Source organism: Ursus arctos, unplaced genomic scaffold (assembly GCF_023065955.2).
Source record: "Ursus arctos isolate Adak ecotype North America unplaced genomic scaffold, UrsArc2.0 scaffold_20, whole genome shotgun sequence".
NCBI classification, from domain to species: domain Eukaryota; kingdom Metazoa; phylum Chordata; class Mammalia; order Carnivora; family Ursidae; genus Ursus; species Ursus arctos.
Genome location: NW_026622875.1, coordinates 48,045,804 through 48,071,299, shown reverse-complemented (window position 1 = coordinate 48,071,299; position 25,496 = coordinate 48,045,804). Strand labels below are relative to the sequence as shown.

The 25,496-nt window shown below is 40.4% G+C and overlaps 1 protein-coding gene across 8 annotated transcripts in view; it reads left to right on the top strand.

Annotated features, from left to right (window-relative positions):
* Positions 1 to 13,539: 13,539 nt before the first annotated feature.
* The window catches only part of CTNNB1 (catenin beta 1), a 38,722-nt gene continuing 26,765 nt past the window's right edge, over positions 13,540 to 25,496 (top strand). For 2 of the 8 annotated variants that reach the window (XM_048216249.2, XM_048216248.2), the window contains exon 1: positions 17,138 to 17,211. The gene's annotated coding sequence lies outside the window, so the exon portion shown is untranslated. Of the gene's footprint in view, positions 13,870 to 14,959; positions 17,212 to 25,496 lie in introns of those variants that run through there. The other 6 variants (XM_026496791.4, XM_026496792.4, XM_026496794.4 and 3 more) reach the window with 6 other exon arrangements.

Below are 25,496 nucleotides of genomic sequence, written 5' to 3'. Positions count from 1 at the left end.
ACACTCATTTGAAGACCTTTCCCACTGGAATGTAAGAATAAGGCAGTGAAAAGAATACATTTTCTGAACATCACATCGGCCCCATTAGGAGGGCTCTGTGATCACATTATTATGTGCTTTGTCTTCAAACAGAAACTTCCCAGTCTTTTTCACCCATAAGCAGAAAAAGTCCTCTCCATGCTCATTATCAGGCTCCCGGAGCCCGTTCTCTCTGATGTGCCTCCCTCCCTCACTTTGGAGCTCTACTTCCTTGAGATCTGTCATTGTCACCTTTATTATAATGGAGTCTTACAATCCTACAGCTAGTGACACTCAGGGGAGGAGTATTCTGATGAGGAGGGTGGGGGTGCCCGGGGGAGATGTCTGTGATGGAAGTTTCCACAGAGGCTATACTGAAAACTCGCAGAGAGAATGGAGGACAGGTAGGGAGATGGGCATTTCACTGCCCAGTTCCCCTCCCCTGGTCTCCTGCCAGAAAAGTCAGAAAGGCCCTGGAGAGTATCCATGAAAAGGGATTTTGCATTAATCCAGTTGCATTATTCTCTTCTCAGGTAAAACAAGCAGGATCGTACACAGTTGAGTAAACAGGTGGAGATGATGCATTCTCATTGTATCCTATGTGGGCGAAGGGAGCTTAACACACCCACAGGAGGACAGAATGAAAGCTGGTTTCCTTTCCTCGTGTTCAATAGGGCCTCTGACTCAATGGTAGGACAGTTAACCACACAAATAGAGCATGATGAGTTTCCTTCCTTCTAAGAGACTGTGCTTCCACTGATATTATTCAACTAAAAGAAAGTAGAAGATCAGTGTGTACGATCACCTGCATTTGGAGGGTAGAATTGGCTTGCAATATCAAAAAAAGAGGCGCTAGAGGTGCAGGAACAATATTTTTAGAAGCACACCTAAGAAATGGCCAACACATAGGCAGCAATAAATCTGAAAAGGTTTAATTCTTCCAGTTTGTCTGCTTTGGCCAAAACAACAGAATTTAATCAAGTTCATGTGCAGATATGATTTGCATGACTTGTTTAGCATTCTACGGATAAATACAGATCAGGTCTATTTATCGATCTTTTTTTTTTTTTTTTGTATTTATCTCCCTAACAGTGGGCTGTCAAGACAAAAGTAAATTTTAAATGTACACAGCAATGTGCTGAGTTGCAGAAGGATCCTGAAGATTTACAAAATTGTTAGTGGCCCTCTCAATCTTTTTTTCTTTTTCTTTTCTTTCTTTTCTTTTTGAGCTTGCAATTAAAAACACGCTGCAATCTAAGGAGAGTTTGGGTCCAATGCCATATGAAAATGGCACACAAGTTGCTCTCCAATTTTGAACAGAACAAAAGAAAAAATGCAGAGATGTGGGAAAGGAAAAAAATATGTACTTTTAGATAAGATAAAATACGGGCTCCGTAAAGTGAAAGATACAGGAGGCTATTCCAGATAGAAAAATACTGCAGTGGGAAACTCTTCTGCTAATAAGGGTAGTTAAGGCCAAGTTAAGAGGAAAGACAAGCGACTCACAGTCATCTGCAAGAGGAAATAGGTTGGGCAGTGAAATAGGACACTTTGCTCAAAGTAACCCAAGGGCAGTTTCAGAGCAGTGGGTTATCCTGGGAGAGATCAGAGTGCAGAAAAAGCACAACAAAGGTAAAAGATGATGAACATTTACTAGGATAAATTCCAAATGGATTAAAGATAATTATATCTTTAAATATTTTTAAAAATTTTAGGCGTTATTAGAAGACATGAATTTCTTCCTCTATAACTTAAGATGGAGGAAAGCATTTTACTATGACTCCAAATTCAGGAGAGACAAAAGAAAAGATTGATTAATTTGTTTACATAAAAATAAAAACTTCTGAACAGCAAGAAAAAGAAAGAAGAGGAGGAGGAGGAAGAGGTGGCGTGAAGAAAATAAAACAACATATTACAAACCCCATAAAGACAAAGAACAAACTGGAAAAAATATTCATATCACAGACAAAGAGCTTATCCTCCTATTGATTTTATAGACATTGAAGAGGCCAATAGGCAAAAGATTTGACCATCAGTTCATAGAAGTAGAAATAAAAATAGCTCAGATATATGAAAATATCATTTATAAGAGAAATGCAAATTCAAATTACACTGAGATATTTCTAAAATTGCAAATGTTTGATGATTGGCTGTAGATTAGGTTTTCCCAGAAGCAGACCTTGAGACAAATAGTTTAGTGCAAGTAGTTTATTTGGGAGGTGATCACTGGAATTGCCAGCAGGGAAATGAGGAGAAGGGAAAGAAGTTATGACAGGCTGTGTTATCAGGCCAATTGCCAGGATGGGTATCTGGAGCTTAGCTGGGAAACTGGGAGACAGTGCAGAACACAGGTCAGAGTTATCCCCTCGACAGGGAGAAAGCCGGGGTGTTTATCCACCAACTGCTTGACCATCACTTTTGATGGCTGCTTGTGGGGCACTAACTCTCAGGCATTTCTGCCCTTTCTCCCACACTCACACGCAGACCAAACCTACTTCCTGAAGCCAGAAAAAAGCCCTGGGGCAGAGAGTTGCAGCTATAGCATAGAGATGACAGTCTAGAAGGCATGGGTGCAGCGCGGCATCCTCCTCCTCTTCCTCCGCTGATGAGGCTGCCAGGGAATGGGCGCTTTCGTATGTCGCTCGTGAGAATGGAAATTGTTAACGACACCTATGGCAATGGAGAGTGCCAATGAGTTATTGGCAGTCAATCTGGCAATACCTAATACTGTCTCTTTTCTCCTGGTGAAGATACCCTCTGGCTCAGGAGTCCCACTTCCCGAAATTTACCCTACAGTGAAGATTTGCGCATCTAGCAAATGGCACATGGACGAGATTATTCATGCAGCACTATCTGCAATGACAAACTCTTGGAAACAACCTAATGTTCATCAATGGGAAGGGGCTAGTTAAATAAATCAAGGTGTGTTGGAATGCCACACAGCTATAAAAATAAATGAGGCACTACTCTGGGGGTACTGATGTGGTGAGCTTTCCAAGATATGCTGGGAAGTGACAAAAGTAAAGGGCGAGGAGATTATACTATCTTTTCTGTAAGAAGGGTGGTGGAGGGAAAGGAACCTAAACCCATATTGACTTATAGATGCATACAGAAACTGGCGAGATACAGAAGAAATTAATAACACTGCAAAGGTGAGGGTTGTGGTGGTATAACTGGCGGATAAGGTGAAATATATATAAAACTGTGACTACATTATTTAATTCAAAAACTAAACTTAGAAATGCCGACGGATGTGGATATGGGAGATATGGAATTATGTAGCACTTTTTCATTCTGTGTTATATATTTCTAATTTCTTTGAATGTTTTATGTGGTGCATGTACTACCTGGCAATATGAAAAAGTAGGAGACATGTAATGACTAAGTACAAAATAGGAAGACAGATAGATAGATAATGGTTGAAAATAATCAAAATGGAAAAATTTATTGAACTAGGTAAGGAATAAAAATTGACTGGCTGTGGCTAAAGGAGAAAAATACTTCATTGGAAGGGTGTTGGATATTTCATAGAATCACCAGGAAGGTAGAAGCAATGGACTCCACATAAAAGCAGAACCATCAGATGACTACCCTGTGGCCATGGCCCCACTGGACTGGGTTCCCTCTGCCAACTTCAGAACAGAAGTTTCAGTTGTGGCATGGAGATATGGGAGCTTTTGGATGTCAGGGTGTGTGACAGGTCAGCAGGCAAAAATGTGAAAGCAGATGGCCCAGAACTGTGCACAGTAAGGACATCAAAGGGACGAGAGACTGAGATTGGAAGCAGACCCTTGAAGAGGACCCTAAGGTTGTGGAGTCCCACTATGTCCAAGAGAGTGATAGAGCATTCCAGCAGGGGAGCTGCCAACAAACCCATAAAAATGCCCATAGCAGGGCCACCTTTCAGCACTGGCCAGATGCAGAGAGCAAAAGCCAGTTTATGACAGTAACCTGTCTTCAAGGAAATGCCTCATCCCTCTTAGCCCTAACCCCAGAAGGGTCAACAATAGCAGCTAGGCTGTGTGGAGGATATGATGGGGAGAGGAAGGAGTCAACCCACCCTCTTCACAGTGCTAGCTGGGATAGGGAGGAGAATTTTTACCTTCAGCAGAAGATAGAAGTATAAATAAACCGAGACCGTGTTTTGCAAGTTAATGACCATAGGACTTTGTTACCTAGAGCAGACCAAGAAGGTCACAGGTATTCATTTCATGTGGTTTCCAGTGGTAATGGCAAATGGAGGAGGCTTAAGGGGAGGTTGGATTGGGTGGACAAAAATAAAGTTGCTTGTAGGAGTGTCCATCACAAGTCCAGGGAAGTGACAGTAGTATAGAAAATGGACATTAAATCTGCTGCAACTTCTTCATCTCACTTGCTCCTGTTTCAACCAAGCAGAAGCATCTGATTGACTAAGCTGAGATCTCATGCCCATGCTCCAGCCGCCATGTTGCTCACAATACTCTACCTGATGAATTTGCCAAATTTAGGAAAAGGGTTTAGAAGGTGGGTGAAACAGATATATGTGCCCTGTAATGGGAAGCTCTGCATTCACTTTTGATGGGTATTACACCCTGCCAAGTGCCAGAAGGGCAAGGGAGGACAGGATTCCAAGAAGAGTAACAGAGACCCTACCCTCAGTGAAGTGGAGTCCCACTACATTATAGCAATGACAACACAGAAGTATCTCACTTTTATCTAGAACCTTACAGCTTAAGGAGATCTTTAAAGGGGGCGCCTGGGTGGCTCAGTCGTTAAGTGTCTGCCTTCTGCTCAGGGTGTGATCCCAGGGTTCTGGGATTGAGCCCCGCATCAGGCTCCCTGCTCTGCTGCGAGCCTGCTTCTTCTTCTCCCACTCCCCCTGCTTGTGTTCCCTCTCTCACTGGCTGTCTCTCTCTCTCTGTCAAATAAATTAATAAAATCTTAAAAAAAAAGATCTTTAATGTGTATTGCATTTACTCTGGACAGCAACACAATGAGAAAACTCTCCAGGGTCCAACATGGTGCCAGGCATGTAGTAAGTATTTAGTAAATGTTAGTTCAGTGAATGAGCAAAGGAATGAATGGGTCAGGAAGAGTTAAGTCCAGCAGTGAAAGTACAGGTTTTGCAGTTGGTCAGTGTAGTTCAGCCCTGTCCAAAGGAACTCACCGTGATGATGGTTCTTTATCTGTGCCGTGCAATGTGGTAACAACATATGGTTACTGAGTCCTTGAAATGTGCTAATGAGACTGGGGAACTGAATGTTAACTGTACTTAATTTTAATTTATATCTGTTTAAATTAAAATGGCCACATGCTGCTGATGGCTACTGTACCGGCCAACACAGGTCTGGAGTTCTAATTCCAGTTCTGTTTATCTAGCTTGTAATCTGAGCAAACTCTTTAATTTCCCTCAATCTCAATTTCCCCAAATGTGAGACGGGGAGAATAACGTGCCCCTACCCCACTGTCCGAAATGGTTAAAGGAGTCTTCTATGTGAAAAGGTGAAGTTCACTGGGTTGTGAAAGGCAAAGCTCCGTATCTGTCAGGAGCTCAACAAATGGAAGCCGCCATTTGGATTCCTGTGACTGCCATGGCAGAGGGGACACCAAGACTCAGAGAGATTGGAGAACCCGTCTGGGTCACATGGCTAGTGCACGCAGAGGAGGATTTGCGTCTCCTGTTTTCCTTACCTCAGTGGTTTTCTCACTACCAAGTTAAGCGAGGGCTCCAAAACCCCATATGCGCACTATGGATTGTCTGTGCACTGAAAAATGAATCTCCCCCATATGTTTTTGATTAGTATTCAAATTCATGTCGATTCCACTGGGATTAATAAAACATAAATTTGTTTAAAAGCATTACTGACTTTATAGGAGCTTTTTATCACCATGTGGATTCTCAATCAACAGATACTCAAAGTACAACTATTATCACGTGAGGTATATCAGAAGATTTGACATTGAAAAGGCATCCTCACCTCTTTGTTGAAAAGGTTAACACCTTGTTGAAACATAGTTAAAGAAGGGAAAGATGCAGGAGACACCCACACAAAAGAGTTAAATATCAAGAGAAAACGGAAATGCAAGAGACTCCATCAACCAGTATGTATTCTAGGTACAGTTGCTAGAAATGTGAATGGCAGTTTTACCAGACGGTTTATTTAAAGTCAGTTAGTAGAAGAGATCTATGTGTAATTCCCTAAAGGATTCTACAATAATCAGCAACTATAATAAATAAAGCTCTGAGTTTACTTTTAAAAAATGAATTGCACCCATTCGAATTGGGTGAAATAATGCATTAAAACAGATTATGTGAAAGATTTCAGAATTTTAACGAGTGGTCCTGAGTGGAGTGAATAAAAGCCAGGAGGAGCACATGAGGGTCCATTGGGATGAAAAAATAAAATACTGCAACTCCTGTATTTACTTTTAATCTTAAAAAAAAAAAAAAGCCAAGCTTCACTGGTATTTCACGTATGCACTGACAGCAGTACTTGGGTATCATTTAAATACATAGATATCCAGAGGGTGCATACTCACAATTATTTTACTAAGAAGACAGCACAATGCAAAATCTTCAGAAATTTTTGTTTTAGAAGACAACCAGCTCAGGATCAACATTAGTAAATTGATCCTAATGATCAATTAGTGATTGGTAAAAACAAGCTCCAAATGGAATCATCTTAGTTATGTTAGTCAGCTTTTTCCTCTCTAACAAACCACCCCAAAATGAGTTGGCTTTCAACAACAACCATTTTTTTTGTTATTATTATTTTTTTAATTGCTCAGAACCTGCACGATGTCACTTGTCTTAACAATCTAAGAATACGGGTTCTGAAAACTAAGTCATATGACGCAGGGCTGAGAGACCAGTGATCGTTATGCCATGAAAAGAGAACATGAATGGGAAAGAGAGATATGTGTGTTAGACATTTCCTACCTTGATTTCTTACAGCTTAGATTTGAATACAATCTATGGTGGGAGGAAAAATACTTTGAATGGACGATTGGTCAGAGCTACAGAAATTAAAGAATTTTTTTCTTTTCCCTAAATGATTTCAAAATCACAATTTTATAGAATGATATGATTTCAGAGGGTTACATTTGCATGGCATGACAGAGTCAGCAGACATCAAAATTACTGGAAAATCCTAGAGGAGACGTATATATTATACACTTGTCAACTTTTCTCCTTTTTACCAAGGAATTGCTCGTCTTTCTTCTCATTTAAAAAGAAAGCCAATGGTCTTTGTTTCTTTTTCTCCCCCCCCCCACCAACTCAAATTCTCTAATTGTAAATTCAAAATATGAGCAGATGTGAAGATGGCTTATGAAGAAGCTTTGGTATAAACAAAAGAAAGATGGAGTAAAATGCATGCCCGTCTCCGCATGAGAAATGGTAGGACAAATGTACAGCCCTTCTGCCTCAGAATCGTGGTGACAAGTACTGCTTGTCCACCCGAAAGAAATATGGGAAAGAAAATCTGCTTTAAAGAAAACTTGTGCACATGCAGTCTCCCTTCTGGGGATAGCTGGAACGGTGTTCTGTTTGAATAATCTTATATTGTCTCCTACAACTAAAATTTCTGCAAAGCCAAATCAAAATGCCATAGCACTCTATCCATTATTTAAGAAACTAATCTCATTTATTTTAAGATTTGGAATTGAAATTTGAGATCATCCAATAAAATAGATTTTAATAACCAATAACTTTGAATACTTGGGGCATGATAAAACGTATACTTTTTGGCTTTAACAAACAACGAACCAAGGCTGCAATGACAACAAAAATGTCATTTCTTTCAGTGACGTTCCTGGAAGAAAAGTCAGAAACGACTAGATCCTTACTCTAAGAGCATTTTTCAGTCAGGTAGTTAAAATTCAATCTGTATGTTTCTCCACTTTCCTAGGCCCAAAGTTCTTTTTTGCTGAGTGGTACAAAACAGAAAATGGACATTGCTTCCGGCATTGTGACCTTCTCCAGGCCCCCGTCCGAGCTGCCCTGACGCAGTGTATTGCTGGCATACACTTGCGATACAACCAGCAACCATTCTCCATAAATGCTCAACTTGACAGCAAGTGAGAGTTAAAAAAAAAAAAAAAAAAATCTCTCCTTTACATCAATGAAGAGCGCCACACTGCAAACACATGTCTCTTTTATTAGATGATTTTTTTAAAAGATTAATTCAGATGGGCAACTGCTCAACACTTATTTTTCTTCTAGCTATACACATGAATCCACCTAATTTTTGTTTTAAAACCAATCGAGCTCTTAAATATTATAAACTATCTCTAAGTTTTTCAAAAGGAATCTATAGCTGGTCCATACGTTTTCCAACTAAGACATAGCATTAAACTGCCACATGATTAAAAATGCCATCCCCTCCACCTCTGTACGTACACACTCATACACATACACAGCCGATCCAACTCCACACTTATCCACTGATGACTAAACCATTTGAGATGGCTTGATGGGGGTCAGGGGGGAAAGGGGTTGGGTAGGATTTTATTTTATTTTTTTACAATAGGCATGCATAATATTTCCCGAACAAGACATTTTGCTCTGTATTTTGCTTTAGTGTGTGGGGGGAATCATAATTGTATTTAGACTTTATATGGCATGGGTTACTCAGTTCACAGCAGAGGCACCTGCAGCAAATTAATTTGTTGTAGCACATTAATTATCTCATAGCTTCTATTTAGGCTGCAGCTGTTGCTATTATGTTAATAATATTTTTTTATCACCACTGTATACAACAGGTTATGGAAATAATAGAAATATCTCTTTTTTTGGCTTCCCCCCTGTCGTTTCCATTTTTCTATGTCAGAAGGGAAGACTGAAAGAAATTTAGGCAAATTAAGCCCCAAAGCGCACTATAATTTTCTATTTCTGAACCGATTTGTAAGAGAATGGGTAACTGAAATTAGCAAAGAATCACCCCACACAAAGATGGCGCGTGCAGAATTTGTGAAAGCGAAAAAGAAGACGAAGGAGAAGCAAAAGAGGGACGGAACACTGCAGTGCTGGGGTGGTGAGTGTTTGGATGGGGGCGGGGAAAATGCTGCAGTTTTCATGAAATAATAAGGTGGGGGAAAAGAGGCATACAAAGAGTAGGTTTTTCATTGTTTGTAAAATATAAACACAGATGAATTCTGTCTTTGGTTTGTTCATGCTTTTCACTCTGCACAGCAGGGATGTTCTTAAGAAGTTGCCCTCTGCGAAATTTCACTAAATGGGAACCGTGGACCCTGCATGATGGGATTATAATCACACCAGCCACTCCTTTTACATAATTTTTTGTTTAAGATCCAGTAGGACTCCCTGTTTTTAATATATATAAAGCAATAGACACGTATATGTCGATAAACTGAGAGTTTGCGTCCCCATAGCCCAGTGCAGGCTAAAACAAAAAAACCGGTGATATCACATCTACAAATCTCAATGGATTCAAAAACAATATGAAAATTTTTAGCTGACAAGAACATGTCTGCTGCCTGCAGTCCCTGCAATAGCTCACCATGTTGCCTACTAACCGAAAGATCAAAAATTATCGATTTCATGGCGCTGCGTGCTCTGGAAAGAAAAGCTACTTTAAAATTTGCATTGTTTAAGAAATGAGTTAAAAGAAAAGAATCATTTTTTTTCTGAACACTTTGGAATGTGAAAATGGCTTGTTTTAATCTTGTCCATGATTTACTATAATTCTATTATTTTTAGCAGCTGGAGTCCAGAAATGATTTTTTTCGATGAATTTAGGATTTTGCCGCAGTATACATCTGCAGTCCCAGAATCCTCCGGTAAGTTAATCCTTCTTGCGATGGGAAACGCCTTTAACCTTCTTGTGAATGAGATATCTGCAACCATTTTGAAAATTTTAATAGAGGGGTGTGTGTGTGTGTGTGTGTGTGTGTGTGTGTGTTGGGGGGGAGTTATGTCTCCAAAGCGTGATTTCTTTGCAATGCAGCGGTATTTGTCTTAATTCTTAGAAACATTGAGAAAGATACACCTTTGTGTTCTTTGAATATCATGGATGATGTCTCCATTGCTTTTCCTTCACACTTTCTATGGTAGCCATTAAATGTGTTTCCTCAGTATGGCAAGGACTGTTGTGTCAAACCAAGGAAGGCCTCGAGAACACGTAACTCCAAGCAGGAAACCTGTTCCTGGCATAACTGAAGCCGCCATGATCATAGCTACCACTGCCGCTGCCACGGCCACCACCATGGCCATCGCCTCCCACCACCTCTACCGCCCCTCCCTTGCTCTGCAGTGCACCCCAGGTGCAAGCTTTCCACAGTGTCTCTCCGCCCGAATTTGCCCAGTGGGTTCCTAGATTACTTCTGTGAGCGAGAATAGCCAACCATGTAGTCTGACAAGAGGTATTTACAACTACTTAGCCTGTTCAGCTGGAAAGAAATCAAAAGATAACACTGAACCCTGAGATGAGGTATTGCAAATCAAAAGTCCCAATCCATAAATAGCCCACTTGGTGAGCTGCTAAATGAAGAGCTGATCTGATTTTTGTCCAGTGTTTTCACATTGTCAAAAAGAAATATTTTTAACAGACCTTCTTAGAGAAATTAGGACTTATTGTTTATAAGTGCATGGAATATTATGTAGTCTTACCTTTCTGCTGGGAGAGGTTTCTTCTCAAAGAGATTCGTATAGAGAGTCCAGACGAGACCACACCCTCATTTCACAGCTATTATTTTTACTGTCTCTGTTTACTTTTAAGTCAGATTGATTAACAGCTACAATGATACATTAATTTAAGGGACCTAATCAAAAGAAGCCAGTCACTCGTTTCCCTCTCTCTAAAGGAAGCTCATTGTCTTAGTGCTCAATAAATGTTTAATTAATGGATTTGATAGTTAACTATCCAAAAAGTGCACGGGCCTTCTTTACAGTGCTGACTTGATTAATGTTTCTTCTGGAAGTGCACAAACAATCTGGGCATTTATTTCTTCGCCTAAAGGTGATTCAAAAGCATGTGTTTTAGTGAACGGGCGCTTTACATTCAGGTTCCACGTAGTCACTGCTTGATATGCCAATGGTCTAACATCATGACAAGTAATACTTCCTCTGTTAAAGGAGCCAGAGAGACTTTGGGTTTCTAGGCACAGAGCCTGAAATTTAGAAGCATTTGTCTTTTGAGGTTTTGTGTTTGTTTGTTTAATGCAGTCTTTTTGCTTTAAAATGGATTAATTTATGTCAAATCCAAATGTCTGGCTCTAGAAGAAAAAGATGTAAAAAAATAACCAAGTGTTTTTTATGAAACATATTGCCCAAGGTCAATTTTGAAAAATCCTTTTTAGAAAACCACTTATTTCACCAGCTCATCAGGTATTTTGATGCTTGTATTTCTCCTTGGTTTAATGGTAGCATTTGTCTTCATTTCACAGAAGTTATTCATGTCATATTTTTGGTGAGACAATTGGAACAATTTCTGTTGTTTGAGAGAAGCAAATAAGAAAATTCTGAGCAATCTGTTAAATTCAACAAAAATTTTTTTAAATGCTAGTCACCCAGTAATTCTTCAGTACACTTAAATTTGATGGGAAAAACAGCTTACTGCATTGTTGCAAATTTTACATTTCCTTTAATAACATTGTGTTTGCTTAAAGCATTAGCAGGGATTTAAAAATCTTAATTCCAAATTTAGATTAAGATATCTAAATGATAGAAAATGCTTCAATTATTTCGGCATCTGAATAAGGAAACACAAACATAGAAGAGTTTTTATCCTTTAGATGTTCAAATGGTGCAAATATGTCTTAACTAGTTTTAACAAAGTGTGTTATTGAGGAAAGAAACAAAAACAAAAACACGCCAAAAGCTGAATACAGTAAAAGGAGACATCCATAAAAAACTCCTCAAATGATTAACCAGTCATCTGATTTTAAATGTCTGACTCTAATCAAATCAACTGTATATTCTTTAATACTATATATGAGGATTAAAATTGGGGGTCAGTGCCTGGAAATGCTATTTACACTTTTGAGTTTATATGAGAAACACTGCTCTGATGAAATAACTTTTTCTGTATAATGTGTTGAATTCTGACTAGCAGAGTTAATCACCACCATTGGCTTATTTAATTCTACAGAATTACCAGCAAAGATTCAAATGAGGAAGTAATTCTAGACAATGGATCTCACCGAACATCATCTTAGTGTGGGTACTTTTTCCAGTGGTGTGGTCATAGCAGTTAAAAGTTACCACTGTATGTAGTAAAATATCTTTAAGACGGGGGGGGGGGGGGGGGGGGGAGGAACCGGGACACGCAATTATTTAAAGAACGTGTTGGCCCTGAAGCATTAGCTTGCCTAAAACTACATAGTCTACTCCACGAGTGAATAGTCAATAAGTAGGTTTCCTGCTCCTACCTATGTATAAAGACCTATTGTTTGCATGCATTAATTATGGGGTGAAAAGCCTCAAGACAACTTTCACTGTTGCATTTTGCACTCTCCAGTGTTTTGGAGGAAAAATAAGCATAAAACAATAGACTACAGAAACTGAATCAATCATAATTGTTTCAGCTTTGACAAATAAATGCCAATCTTGCTGGATGACAATCGAAACATTTCCAAGGGAAATGAAGACCCAACTTCAGCCTATTAAGATGAATTAAAAAGTGTTTTTGAGGAATCGAAAATTAGTTTTAAAAAACCACAAGCTGCCTAATTGATAACTCCTTCCATAAACAACATAATCGATTTCTCAAGAAAGTATTACCTTAGAAATGCATTTCCTCCAAAGAAACATCCTCACAAACAAATCTATTGATAGTAGCACTGTGGAACGAGATAAAAAGGGAATCTCTAAGAATTAACCTAATTGACAGGGCTCTAGAGCTAATCCATTTCCATCAGTCATTTGCTCACAGTGCGTACTCCCAAGGACCTGTTGAATTGCGGACTAGGCGCCCATTCTAACGAGAGTTCACAGCCTTCGGGAGGGGGGATCGCAGGCGGCCCGGCGGTTCAGTTCCAGATTCAGGCTGAGCAACCGGTCGGGATGCGGGATCCACGACCCCGACAGTGGGGGGCTTTGGGGCGGTGTGCGGCTCGCCTGCGGGCCAGGTCCTGCGAAGAGTGTGAGGCCCAGACCGCAACGACCGCGGAAGCCCTAACCCGCCGGAGTTCCTCGACCCGACAGCGGGGCAGCGGCGGCGCCCAGCAGCGCCCGGAGCTGGCGGGCCCCGACCTCAGCTCCCGCGCCACCGTCCCGGATCCCGCCCCCGAGGGCCCAGGCCGAGAGGCCGCCGCCCGCAGGCAGCGGGAAGCGCGCGGCAAGCCCGCGTCCGCTCTCACGGTCTGGGCCCGCACGGGGCGGGGGGCGCCGGGCTCCGGACAGCGGAGGCTCTGGGTGCCGCCCTCCCTCCAACCCCTGGGCCTGCGGGGGCCCATGCCTCCCCGCCTCGGGCCACGGCGCTCTCGCGGGCCGCCCCCCAGAGCCCCGCGGCGGGGCAGCCTCCAGTGTCCCCCAGGGGAGCAGCCGGGGAGCGCGCGGACGCCCCGCCCCGGCCCGGGGCGGTCGGACGGCAGCGGGTGCCGGGTGGCGCGGGGACTACTTTCCGCCGCTTGTCCGCGCCCCGCCCCTTGTCCTCGCGCGGCGGAACGCTCCGCGCTGCGCCTGTGGCGGCAGGATACAGCGTCCACTGCGCGACTTATAAGAGCTCCTTGTGCGCCGCCATTTTAAGCCTCTCGGTCTGTGGCAGCTGCGCTAGCCCGGCCCTAGAAGCAGAGAGCGAGGGGAGGCGGAGACGGAGGAAGGTCCGAGGAGCAGCTCCAGTCCCCGCCGAGCCGCCACCGCAGGCCGAGGACGGTCGGACTCCAGCGGCGGGAGGAGCCTGTTCCCCTGAGGTGCTTGGGCGCTCCTTTCCTTACCCTTCCGGGGCTGCTCCCGCTCCCTCTTCGGAGCCAAACTTCGTCGCGGGCGCGCGGTCCCGGCGGCGGCTGGGAACCGGGCCCGGCGCGGCGCGGAGGCCCGGGGCTGGGAGCTGGGGGGTGCGGGCTGGGGGCGCCGAGGAGGCGGCGGGGGCGGGCCGCGCCCGGGGGGCGGAGGGCGGCGGCCGGGCCCGGGTTCCGGTCGCGCTGCTCCTCGGGGCCCCGGGGGCGCCGCTGGCGGGGAGGGGGCGACGCGAGGGCGCGTCCAGGAGCTCGATGGCCGGCAGGGGCGGGCGCGGGGGAGGCTGTGGTTTCCGTCCGGGGCCGCGGCTGAGTTTGGGGGAGGGACCCTGAGCTTCGGGATGCTCCGGGCCGGGGTGGGGGGCGGGGTGGGGACGTGGGTGGGGGGCTCCGCCTTCCCATCCCCAGCGGGGAGTTGGGGTACGGACGCTGGGCCTGGGACGCCACCCAGGTCCCATCTGCCGGGTCGATAGGGCCAGTAGACTTTCTGTTCAGATTCCGTCTTTCGTTCTTAAGGACGAATTAAGAGAATTCTTAAGAGAATTGTGTGTGTGTGTTTTTTTTAATGCCCCGCTTATGTGAGTTTGGCACTGGCGCTTGTTTAGACCCAAGCAACTTTAAACCTTAGAGGAACCAAACTAGTGCAGGCGGTGCGATGCGTCAGTAGGGTTTGCACATATAAATCCATGTCCTGCACCTATTATTTTCTTGTACAGTGCAGGTGAGTGAAAGCGGCATGCAACGTACTCAGAGTCTTTTGGATTTATGGCGGTGGGAGTGAAACCCTAGTAAAAATAGGGGCGGGGGCCAGGGCGACTATTTCTTACCAAGTGAACGGCGGGATTCAGCTCCTGAGTGCTTCGAGAATCTTGTTGGTAGAAATGATTTATTCAAGTACTTTCATGGCAGCTAAACATGATTTTTAGAGCACATTTTCTTTTCAGCAGAGTGAATTTTTCCCTCGCTACGAAATTGACCAAATAAAATTTAAGTGTTGCAACTTCTTTTCTGTGTTTTGTCTCGGGAGAGGATTTTGAACAGAGTTTTTGGAAGTTCTCGAAGCCTGCTTCTGAATCCGCGAAACTTAAAAGCCTTGGCAGTTGGGTGTAGTTGTTTCCTTCGTTTTCTGTTCCCTTTTGGAGGGAGCATTGTCTCCATACTTTCTATCTTCCAGACATCTGTGGTCTCCCCTCCCCCCTGAGTTTGTGAGTGGTGAATGAAGAGAGACTGGCCTGCTGGTATGCAGAGGTCGGCAAAAGGAAATCGAGGAGTGGTTTTAGTGAAATGAGAGCTTTGTATCATGAATAGTGGTGGCTTAGACTAGACATCAACTTGAAGAGACAGACGGCTCTCCTTTGATAAAGTCTAGGCTAATGTTTTTCAGATCGCTGAAGTTACAGAGTATTTTGTGTGGAATTTAGGAAGCCATTTCATTATTGTCAGTTGGTGAACATTCAGTACCTTTAGATATCTTCATGTTAACTTGTCTTCATCCTACAAAATAGTAGACATAGCTTGAAATGTTTTTACATAACGCTACCGTTAACTATCTGCTTAAATTAGTGACATAAGCTTCTACTTTGGAGGCTTTGTTTTGGGTCTAAGCTAAGGCTGCTGCAGTGTTTATTTGACTTAACATTTAAACCCACACATTCTCTAGATTTAAAAAAAGTACTATTAAGGTTTACTGGAGAATATAGTTTCTCGAAATTTGCTTAATATGCACCCAATATTCATTACTTTGACCCAGGCTTTGTTCTGAAGGCCATGTACAAGGACAAGGCCCTAAAGTGATTGCAACAGTAACTTGAAAAACTTGCAGAAGACTATTCTATAGGATTAAAGGAATGCTGAGACTATTCAAGCCTGAAGTCCTTGAGGGGGAAATAAAATGCACTAGGAAGTTTAGTATAGCATGCGACTTAGAGTCCTTGTGGAGTCCTAAGCTTGAGACTCTCCCAGAGGCTGGAACAGTCATTTTAAATAGTTTTCAGGGAAAGCTAAGTTTTTAAAATAAGGTGGTTAATAAAAAAGTGAAACATTTACCAATGTTCAAGTGTCAAGTATTCAAGAGTTTTCTTTCTTTCGAACTAATTGTTATTAGATATCCTTTGCCAAGATTATTATGTAGATAAATGTATATTCCAGTATTGAAACTCATCAAACTGAATTGAGCTTCCTACTGTTACTAGTCATGAATAGAAATTATTCATATAAATAAAGTTTTGTGTGCTTGTTTTCGTAGATACTTCCCTCCCCAGATAGGAAGGGAAGACTTGAAGTAGGCAGATTTTTCAAAGGGTATTTTAAGATTTAGCACTTACAAAAACTATATGCAGATACCCTTTTTTTATTGTCGGATGGGTGGAAAGAGGAACATAAATATTGTTGAAACTAGGGACATGGATAATTCAAAAGTTTGAATATCTTTTTTATAGTTGTAAGCAGCAGTGAAATTACAACCCCCCAAAATGGACTATCCATGTATATTCAGCCAAATGAAACTTTTGTGTTATTCAAATGAAAAATCCATCTGTCCAATTATGACATGATTTTATTTCTCTTTCATGGTTTACTAGTTGTTGATGATCAATAATTGCAGATGAGTAGGTGGTAAATTTTAAGTTTGTACTTTGAGCTTGGTTGGAAGTATGGTTGATTGCTTACCCAGGGTAGAAGGGGTGAATGCTTTTGTGTAGGACAAACTTCTAATAAAAAGTATTACAACTCTTGTGTATGCTCTTGTATATTGACTTGTGACATTGTTTTTTAAAACATTAGTTGTATTAACTTTTTCTTGCAGCTCTCTTCTTGTTGGGAATATGATATCTTTTGTTGAAATAGCATGACTGAAAACATTTTTATACTGTAAAAGTAAATAGTAAGGTAAAAAGTAAATAGACTAGGAACTGCTTCTGATTATTCCAGAACATGTAGGTATTGACTCCTGTACCCTTATATAGAGCATACTGATTTGCTGAATCAGTTCTCATTCTTTAACAGAGCATTGTTTATGTAATACATTCTAATTGTGTGATAGATAACTAGGCCAATAGGCTAAAGTAAGTATATACTTCTCAGGTTCCAGGAAGAGAAAATACATGATTTGTGTTGCTTGAAAATGAGTAGGAATTAACTCGTATAGTTTTTCATCATTTAAACTCAGGAGAAAGTTCTTTATTTCCTCTCTCTACTTAAGAATGCTGCTTGTGTTTTAGTGTTTCATGCAAGACAGAGCTTGACTCAGTTTGAGACCTAGATCCATCTGTTGAGGCCTGAACCCTGCTATCCTTAAAAGTATGTATAAAATCTACTTTCCTTAAAGAAAGATAGTCTTAATGGAGAAAGTCACATTAGGAACCCTTTTTTAGAGTTTAACTGCCTTTTTGAATTTGTTAATTGTGGGCATCTCATCTTTTTAAGAGACCCCCCCATCCCCCCGCCCCAGTCTCCCTCAAACCTCATGCAGCAGCAGAGTGAGAGTAGTGTTAGGGCATGTTTTCATTGCATGCTTTGGTCATGTTGAGTGCCCTCCAGTGGATATAATGTAATGCTTGTGATTTTTTTCCCCCCAGCATGTTTGTGTGGATTATATTTTTGAACAGTTATGATGAGAAGGCATCGGTTAAGAAAGCTTTTGAATTCTAGACTAATTTATTCGTTATCGATACTGGTCATTAAACGATTGGCTTGAGAAAATGTCATTTCAACCAATATTTGTAGGAGAAAAATCAAACTTAAATTAGGTATTGCATTTAACGTAAGCCACTTTAAGTAGGTTAAATATATCATGATGATAAAACCAAAAACTCACTATAATAATTTGGGGGTGGGAGTTCATGTGCGTAGCCATCCTAATGAATTACAGATACTAAAATTCTCAGAAGTTAATCAAGTTGTCAGTGTGTCTAAAATAAGTGACACAGTAAAACATGAGTAAGTGCTCAACTCAGTTATATTATCAAGGGATATGTCTGTGTTAGGAACTAGATAGAAACAAAACTAGCTCTGTCAGTGTCTGTGAACTCTAGACTATAATGCCCTAGTTACTGTAGGTTTTCATTGTATAAGGCTGTGGGTGGTGATGTACTATGCCAATATTTTGCCCTTTAAATTTTTCAGTAAAAACCTTTCTCCCTGCTCCTGTATTAAAGTTCTTAGTTTTTATTAGTAATTTTTTATGAGTATATTTGTTTCAGTTTGGATTCTGATTAGTAACAAGAATGTATTCTCAATTAACTTTTGGAAGTGAAATGTTAATTTTATGGAAAATTAATCAGTTTAGATAAACTTTAAAATGTTGCCTGTTTTTAATAATGGGTGGTTGAAATGAAATTGAAAAGTTGACAGTAGGGAAGGAAAATGACAGTATCACTTACTGCTCCATTTTGCTCTTGGAATTCAGTGTCATTTTTTTAAAAACATTGATAATGATTTTTGACTAAGGAATATTGTTACGATTTTTTTTAAACACAGCAAGAATGCCTTATTTTATACAGATGGTTATTCAAAATGGATTTGTTTTTTCATAATGGATCATTTTTGGAATTAGTAATGTTCAAGTTGATTCTTTGTATTGTCTCTCAAGGTCGAATAGCTGTTCCAGTTTTCCAAGATTTTTATGAGATACAAGAGTGCATTTGAAAGTTCTTCTAAAAAAAAAAAGTGCATATGGTTTACTGAAAAATTCTATTAAGGACTTAATTTATCTCTGAAATTGGCTGCTTGTCTTCATTACTATAACATACAATATTTTGATATTCAAGATGAAGTGAGATTGTTTTCATAAGCCATGTAGGATTGGTCTTCTATTATAGTGGCAGTGGCTACTCAGTGTTTCTAGGACCAGGTGGTATAGGGTAACTGGGACTGTGCGGAATACAACAAATTGGAGAGTTCAAATCCCTTCTAAGTAGCCAATCTTAGCAGTTCCAGCCATTGTGTGGGACTGTAGTTCATGTTGCCACATCATCTGATTTTTTTTTTCCTTGAGAGAAGCAGGAAATCAGGTTAATGTTCATCCTTTGATTTGCACATGTTGGTGAATGAAATTCATGTTTTAAGACACTATTCAGCACAAATTAATACACCTACTGGGAGGATACTGCCAGTTTGTAACATCTGGGGTAGTCCCATTTAGAGTACAGTTCTTTATGATAATGATTCTACTAAATGTCTAAGGATGATATGAATCCGTGGGTTCATATAACATAGGAAATAAGATTGTTAAACTATTAGGGTCATGTTTAGGCACTTGGAAAATGCCTTCTATCACTTGATTATACATTGGGAACCTAAAAGCACTTTTCTGTTACTAACTTGTTTGTGAAATCTGGGAAACTCACATTTGAGTTTAGGAATTATAAGATAGCTTGGTTAAGGAAAAGGAGAAATAACAATTGGTCATCTTAATTGCAGTTTTTTAAAGTGCATTTTTAAAAGAGTTCAAAACAATCTGTGAAGATATTACAAATGCTGGACATATTCTGGCTGCGTGTCACACATAATCATGTCAGCCTGAAATTTTATTGATGTCTTTAAATTATGTCCCGGTTTTTATATGAAGTCTATACTTTTAACGTAAACTGTTATCAGACCAAATCCAAAACTTAAAAGCAAGGTTTAGATAATGAAAAATTAATTGACTGTAAGTTTTACTTAAATTAATGGCATGTCATTACTTGGTTAGGATACATTTATGCAGGCAGTTAAATAGATTTTGGTTAAATCTTTTGTTGCTAGGGCAGAGTTTTTCGTCTGTAGAGTTAGAAAAGTTGGGTGTTTAGTCTGCAAGCTACGTGTTTAAATGACAAGCTATGTCTGGACTGAAAATGCAGTGTATAGGGCAACATTGGTTATAAAACGCAGTATCTGAGAACAGTGCTATAGTATATATTTATATATATATTTATATATGTATATATACTATATAGTATATATTTATATGATAATGGTATAGAATACAAACAAAACTGATCAGTGGACTTCTCACAAAACATTTATCTCAGAGGTGCTTACTCGTTGGCCTATCCCCCTATCCCCATGTAACTTTACCAAGCCACTGTAAAGTTTCTCCTATAATATGCCAGAAATTTCCTTCCTCTGATTTCTTGAGCTTGTTGAAAAGGCTGCCACCCCTCCCCAGCAGTTTGAATAGCGTGAACAGCTGGATGATGCTGGGGTGAAAATGCTTCATAGCACTTCCCATTTTCTCCCCTATTTATTTGTCTCTTAAATGTCTTCACTAATGTTCCCACAGTTTTACCTGTGATTTCTTAATTCACCTGTTTCTGTACTGATAGTTTTCTTTTAACTGATTTGTAACAGATAGGTTAAACAATTAGTTAAAAAAATTGGGTGGGGGTAGATATTTTTAACCTCTTCAAGTTCTGTCAAGTTCATCAGTTCTCAGGGCATACAAACCATATCTGTGATTAATAAATCTTACCTTAAATGCTGGTAGCTGATCTGACTTGGAAGTAAAAGATGTGCAAAGGCTGAAGGGTTAGTTTAATAAGCTTCTTTTATTAAAAGGGTTTTAGGATAGCTGAAATAATTATGATGTATGTGTATGTATATACAGACATTTTGTACATTTTTCATATAAAAGTGCGAGAAGTTAGATTTACAGCAGAATTTCTTGGGAATGCAATTTGAAGATGATCTTAAATGATTGTAGTAATTTGCTGCACTGAGGGGTGGTTGTTGTAAACTTTTTTTTTTTTAAGTATAATTAAGTGGTTTGGGGTTAAGGATGTAGGGAGTGAGTCTGTCTTTGAAGTTTTCCATATACTAGATGAGTGCCATATGTGTAAAACGGGAACACGGGTTTCTTGGAAATATTTTCCAGTCCAAACCTTGGAGGTTTCCAAGTGGTGTTCCATTCTACTATGTAGAAAGTGCTGGCTTAGACAGTTAAATTCTTTTTCTGAGCTACTGAAAGATTGTAGCAATGTCAGACATTACTTCTATCTACCTAATAGTTCATTTAGATGCAAAAGTAGACGTTAAGTGTTACTTCCAGGAAACCTAGTATGCGTGCACATAGAATAGAACTCTTTAGATTAGTAAATTTAGTCTGTTTTCTGGCATTTTGCTTAATTCTACAGTTTGGTTTTTAAGTCCAGCTATTTTATTATTTTTTTATTATCTTCTGTTGGAAAAGCCACGTGAGACTATAAAATTAGGTTTATATTGTTCTGACTTCTAATTATGAATATTTTGTGTGATCCAGTCATGTAGTAAAACTGTTACTCCCTATCTTATAGTTGTCCTGTAGGTCACTATTTCCTGCCTTAATTCGGCTGTTATTTTTCCTGGGTCCTGAATCAGAGTGCCAGTCATTCTATTTCCCATAGAATAAGAAATAGGCTAGAAAATTTAAGAGATTAAAAGTCTGGAATACCTGAAGATTGGGGGTCATTCATGAGGCAGAGTAATGATAGTTAAATTGGTATTGCTCAAAAGTGGAAGCTGGGAAGTACTAAAATTGATTTTTGGGGGGGGGGGGGTAAGAATAATCTGCTTGAAGAATACCCTGACTATATGCTAAAGGGCCCTGGGTTTCTCCCTTTGCCATTATACCCCAGATCGTATTACATTTCTCTAGAAAGCTCCAAGACAGGAAGACTATCCGCTCTTCAAATGAGTCCCCTCTCGGCCATCAGAAGCTAAGCAGGAACTCCTTCACTACCCTATCTATCAATCTGCATCAGATGTCCATCTTTAGAATGGAGGAAATAGTGTATCCTGATCAGAGGCCAGTCCTGACTCATGCGTTTTCAAGGACTTTGTTCTTTTAGTTATACCTAACTTTTCTGTGTTAGCCTCATCCCTCCAGATTCTAATTCCATTGCTTTTTTGATCTCCGTCTCTCACCTTTTATCATTCTCCTGAAATTCACTCACTGTGCCTTCTATAACTCATAGTCTTCAGCAAATCCCTTTTATTTTCAATGTATTCTGGGAATGTTCCCTTCTCTTTCTTAATCCCACTGTAACCTAGCCTCTCTCCTGTAATGCTGCTTCCCTTGCAGCTCTCTCAGTATCTCTTTGCACACCTTTTACTACTAAACCACGAGGTAGAGAAAGTGTCTTTCTCATTGTCATGTCTTAACCATTATTTTCCAGAACTTCAAACTTTGCCTCTCATGCCGTCAATTATACTACCCACTACCACTCTTTATTTTAGTCACCTACCAGCTTTCCTGGGGAGTGTCATCTCCCTCCTTCCTTAAACACTTATTAGCCTGGCTCACTGTCTTCTTTATTTCTGTCATAATTCTTGGTGATATCAATGTCCATGTAGAACAGTGCTACTCAAAATGTCTGGTCTGAACTGTTTGTTACTCGTATGGATTATGGTAAGGGCTTTGCACCAGAATATAAATCACCTGTCACTAAATTCACTAGTTTAGTGCAGCTGACTTCTTTTGTAGCAAGTCTTTTTTGATAAAGGACACAGTGTGTTGATTTATAATTTGGCACAAGCTCCTTACGGTGTCATGGTCTGGCTCTTTGAGGAACATTGATATAAAAGATGCTTCCAATATTTTGGCCTATTAGTTCCTTGATTTCTTCTCCAGTGATCTTATTTTTCAGTCTGTTTCATCCACATGTTCCCATTTCATATCCTAGAATATGTTTTCTTTTTCCAATAACTATCCCCATCCCAGTCTCATTTCAAGTGTCCCACTGTCTTATTCCTCTAGTAAATACTTCCAATTCCAACAGCCCTTCATCTCCACCAGAACCCACAATCTATCTATCTAAGCTTTTCGGTATCCCTCACTCTCACTTATACCCAGTTGAAATTTCATGTTGAATCATAATCACTTTCTTATATATACTCTAAATAACTTTATCCTTCTCTGGCTTCATCCCCAATGGTCCGTGGTCTATTAGTTCACCCTCTTTTATGACTGTATTTTTCCTTTTCTTTTTCTCAAACATCCCAGCACCTCCTCCCCTATCTTCACTCATCTAATGCCCTTGCTTTCTATTTCACTAAGCATATTGAATAATTGAAAGAATTCCTGCATGCTCCCATATCTGTGACTGTGCTCTTTACTTTCTCTGTCACTGTGGATGAACTGTAGTGTTCCAAGGTAAGGACAACCAGTTCATTTGTAAACTAGATCCCATTCCCTCTTGGTCTCAAGAATATTATTACTCTTGTCAGTCTCCCTTCTCTTGCATCATTGGTTTTTCCTTCTCTGCTAGCTCTTCCCATGAGCATATAAACATGATTGTTTATCTCATCTTAAAACAAATTTTTCCTCCTGTCTCCCCTTACACCCACCACCTACACAAAATACCTTGAAAAATATGCTTATATTTACTCTCCCTTTTCTTTTGAACCCCTACCAGCAACCACTGTTACAAATTTCCAGTTCTCATTTCTTTTTTTTTTTTTTAAGATTTTTTAAAAATTTATTTATGTGACAGAGAGACAGCCAGCGAGAGAGGGAACACAGCAGGGGGAGTGGGAGAGGAAGAAGCAGGCTCCCAGCGGAGGAGCCCGATGTGGGACTCGATCCGGGAACGCCGGGATCACACCCTGAGCCGAAGGCAGGTGCTTAACGACTGCGCTACCCAGGTGCCCCTGGTTCTCATTTCTTTTAATCTATTAACTAACATTTGGCACATTTGGCTTGAAATGTTTTTTCTTTGGCTTCTGTGCCACCATGTCTGCTAGCAGTTTTCTTCGTACTTCACTGGTGGTTCCTTCTTAGTCTCCTTTGCTCTTTCTGTTCTCTAACCTCTTTGTTGATGTGACTGAGAATTTTACGACCTCTCCTTTTTTGTTGTCTAAATACACTCCAGTCTCATAGCTTTAAACAGATAACATTTATTTGCTGATAACTTCCAAATTTATATCCCTAGTTTGGGTTTCTCCCCTGAGCTCTAGATGCTAATATCCAACTTATTTTGAAAAAAAATTTGGGATGTCTAAGAAGCATCACAAACTTAATACATCTGGAACTGAGCTCCCAATTTCCTGTAAGGCTACTTCTCTTAGCTGTTCCTAAATGCAACTGATTCTTTCCAGTTACTTGAACTTCTAACAGTATTGTTCGTGAGTCATTTTTCTCTCACACAGCATTTCCAAACCCTGTCTGCAAATCATGTCTGCTCTCCCTTTAAAGATATCCAAAACCTAACCATTTCTTACCATAGCCTTGCCATTGTAATCATTTGCCCAGATTACTGCACAGGCCTTCGAACTGGTCTCCCTGCTTATACCTTTGTTCCCCTAAAATATATTCTCAACACAGTAGCCAGAGTAATCCTTTTAAAGCAGAAGATCATGTAACTTTTCTGTTCAGAAACCTCTAGGTGCTTACCATCTCATTCAGTAAAAGCACAAACCCCTCTGTTCAGCACTCAGTCACCTACTACTTTCCTTCTCCTTCTGTGCCACTGTTATGTTTTTCCTCCAGCTGGTCAAGCATGTTGCCATATCATGGCTCACTTCCTCACCTCTTTCAGGCTTTTTCTTGCTGTCATGTCTAAAATCACAGTCCTTCTCTAAGTTCCTGTCTCCTTTCTTGCTTTATGTTTCTCCTTAGCCCTTATCACTCTGTAACATAATAGATAACAATATAACCTTTTATTTGTTTTGTTATTTTCTTTTTTCTTAGCCTACCAGAATGTAAACTCCAGAAAGACAGGGATTTTTGTCTGTGTCCCTTGACTGTTTTCTTCCCAATGCCTACAGCCCTACTGCATAGTAGTTGATTGGTAAATAAGGTGTTGAGTGAGTCTTACCACCTCATTTGGATCATTTACAATAGCATATAGGTATATTCCAGACCTTTGCAGAGATGGTTCCTTCTTGCCATTTGTGGCTCATGTGCAGATATCACTTTTACATTAAGGTCTTTCCTGTTCACTCATTTTCATTTTATCATATTCTCTTATTTGGTTTGTGGCACTCTGAAGTAACATTGTTTACTCGTTTGTTCTTTCTTCCTCTCCTGGTCTTGTCTTAATTTTGTATCCCTGGTACCCAGAAGAGTGGAAGTTATAGCTACTCAGTAAAGGTTTGTTGGCTGGGTGAATATTCTAGAATTGGACACCCTTTGTTTTCCTCCAGCTAATTAATGCCCCATTTATTTCTCTGCTGTAGTTCACAATGTGTCCCTATCCTATGGACATGTCTCCACTTTTCATCTCCCAGTCCGGTTCATGCTCTGCTTTCATTATTCCAGTGAATATGCTCCACCGAGCTTACTATTGGACTTGCATGGTTGACCAACCATATGAATACTTTTTAGCTTTATTCTTGCTGGACTACCCAGCATTTGATATATATTTTTAAAATTTTTATTTATTTATCTTTTCTTCCTTCTATAACAGCACTCACCAGTAGAATTTTCTGTGCTGGTGGAAATGTTCTACATCTGTGTTGTCCAGTGTGGTAGCCAACAGCTACATGTGGCGATTGAGTATTTGAAATATGGCAATCTGAAGAACTAAATTTTTAATAAAATTAAATGTAACTGTAAATAACCACATGTGACAAGTAGGTACTGTATTGGACAGTGCAGTTGTAGAAATACTTCCCCCTTTTTTTTCCTT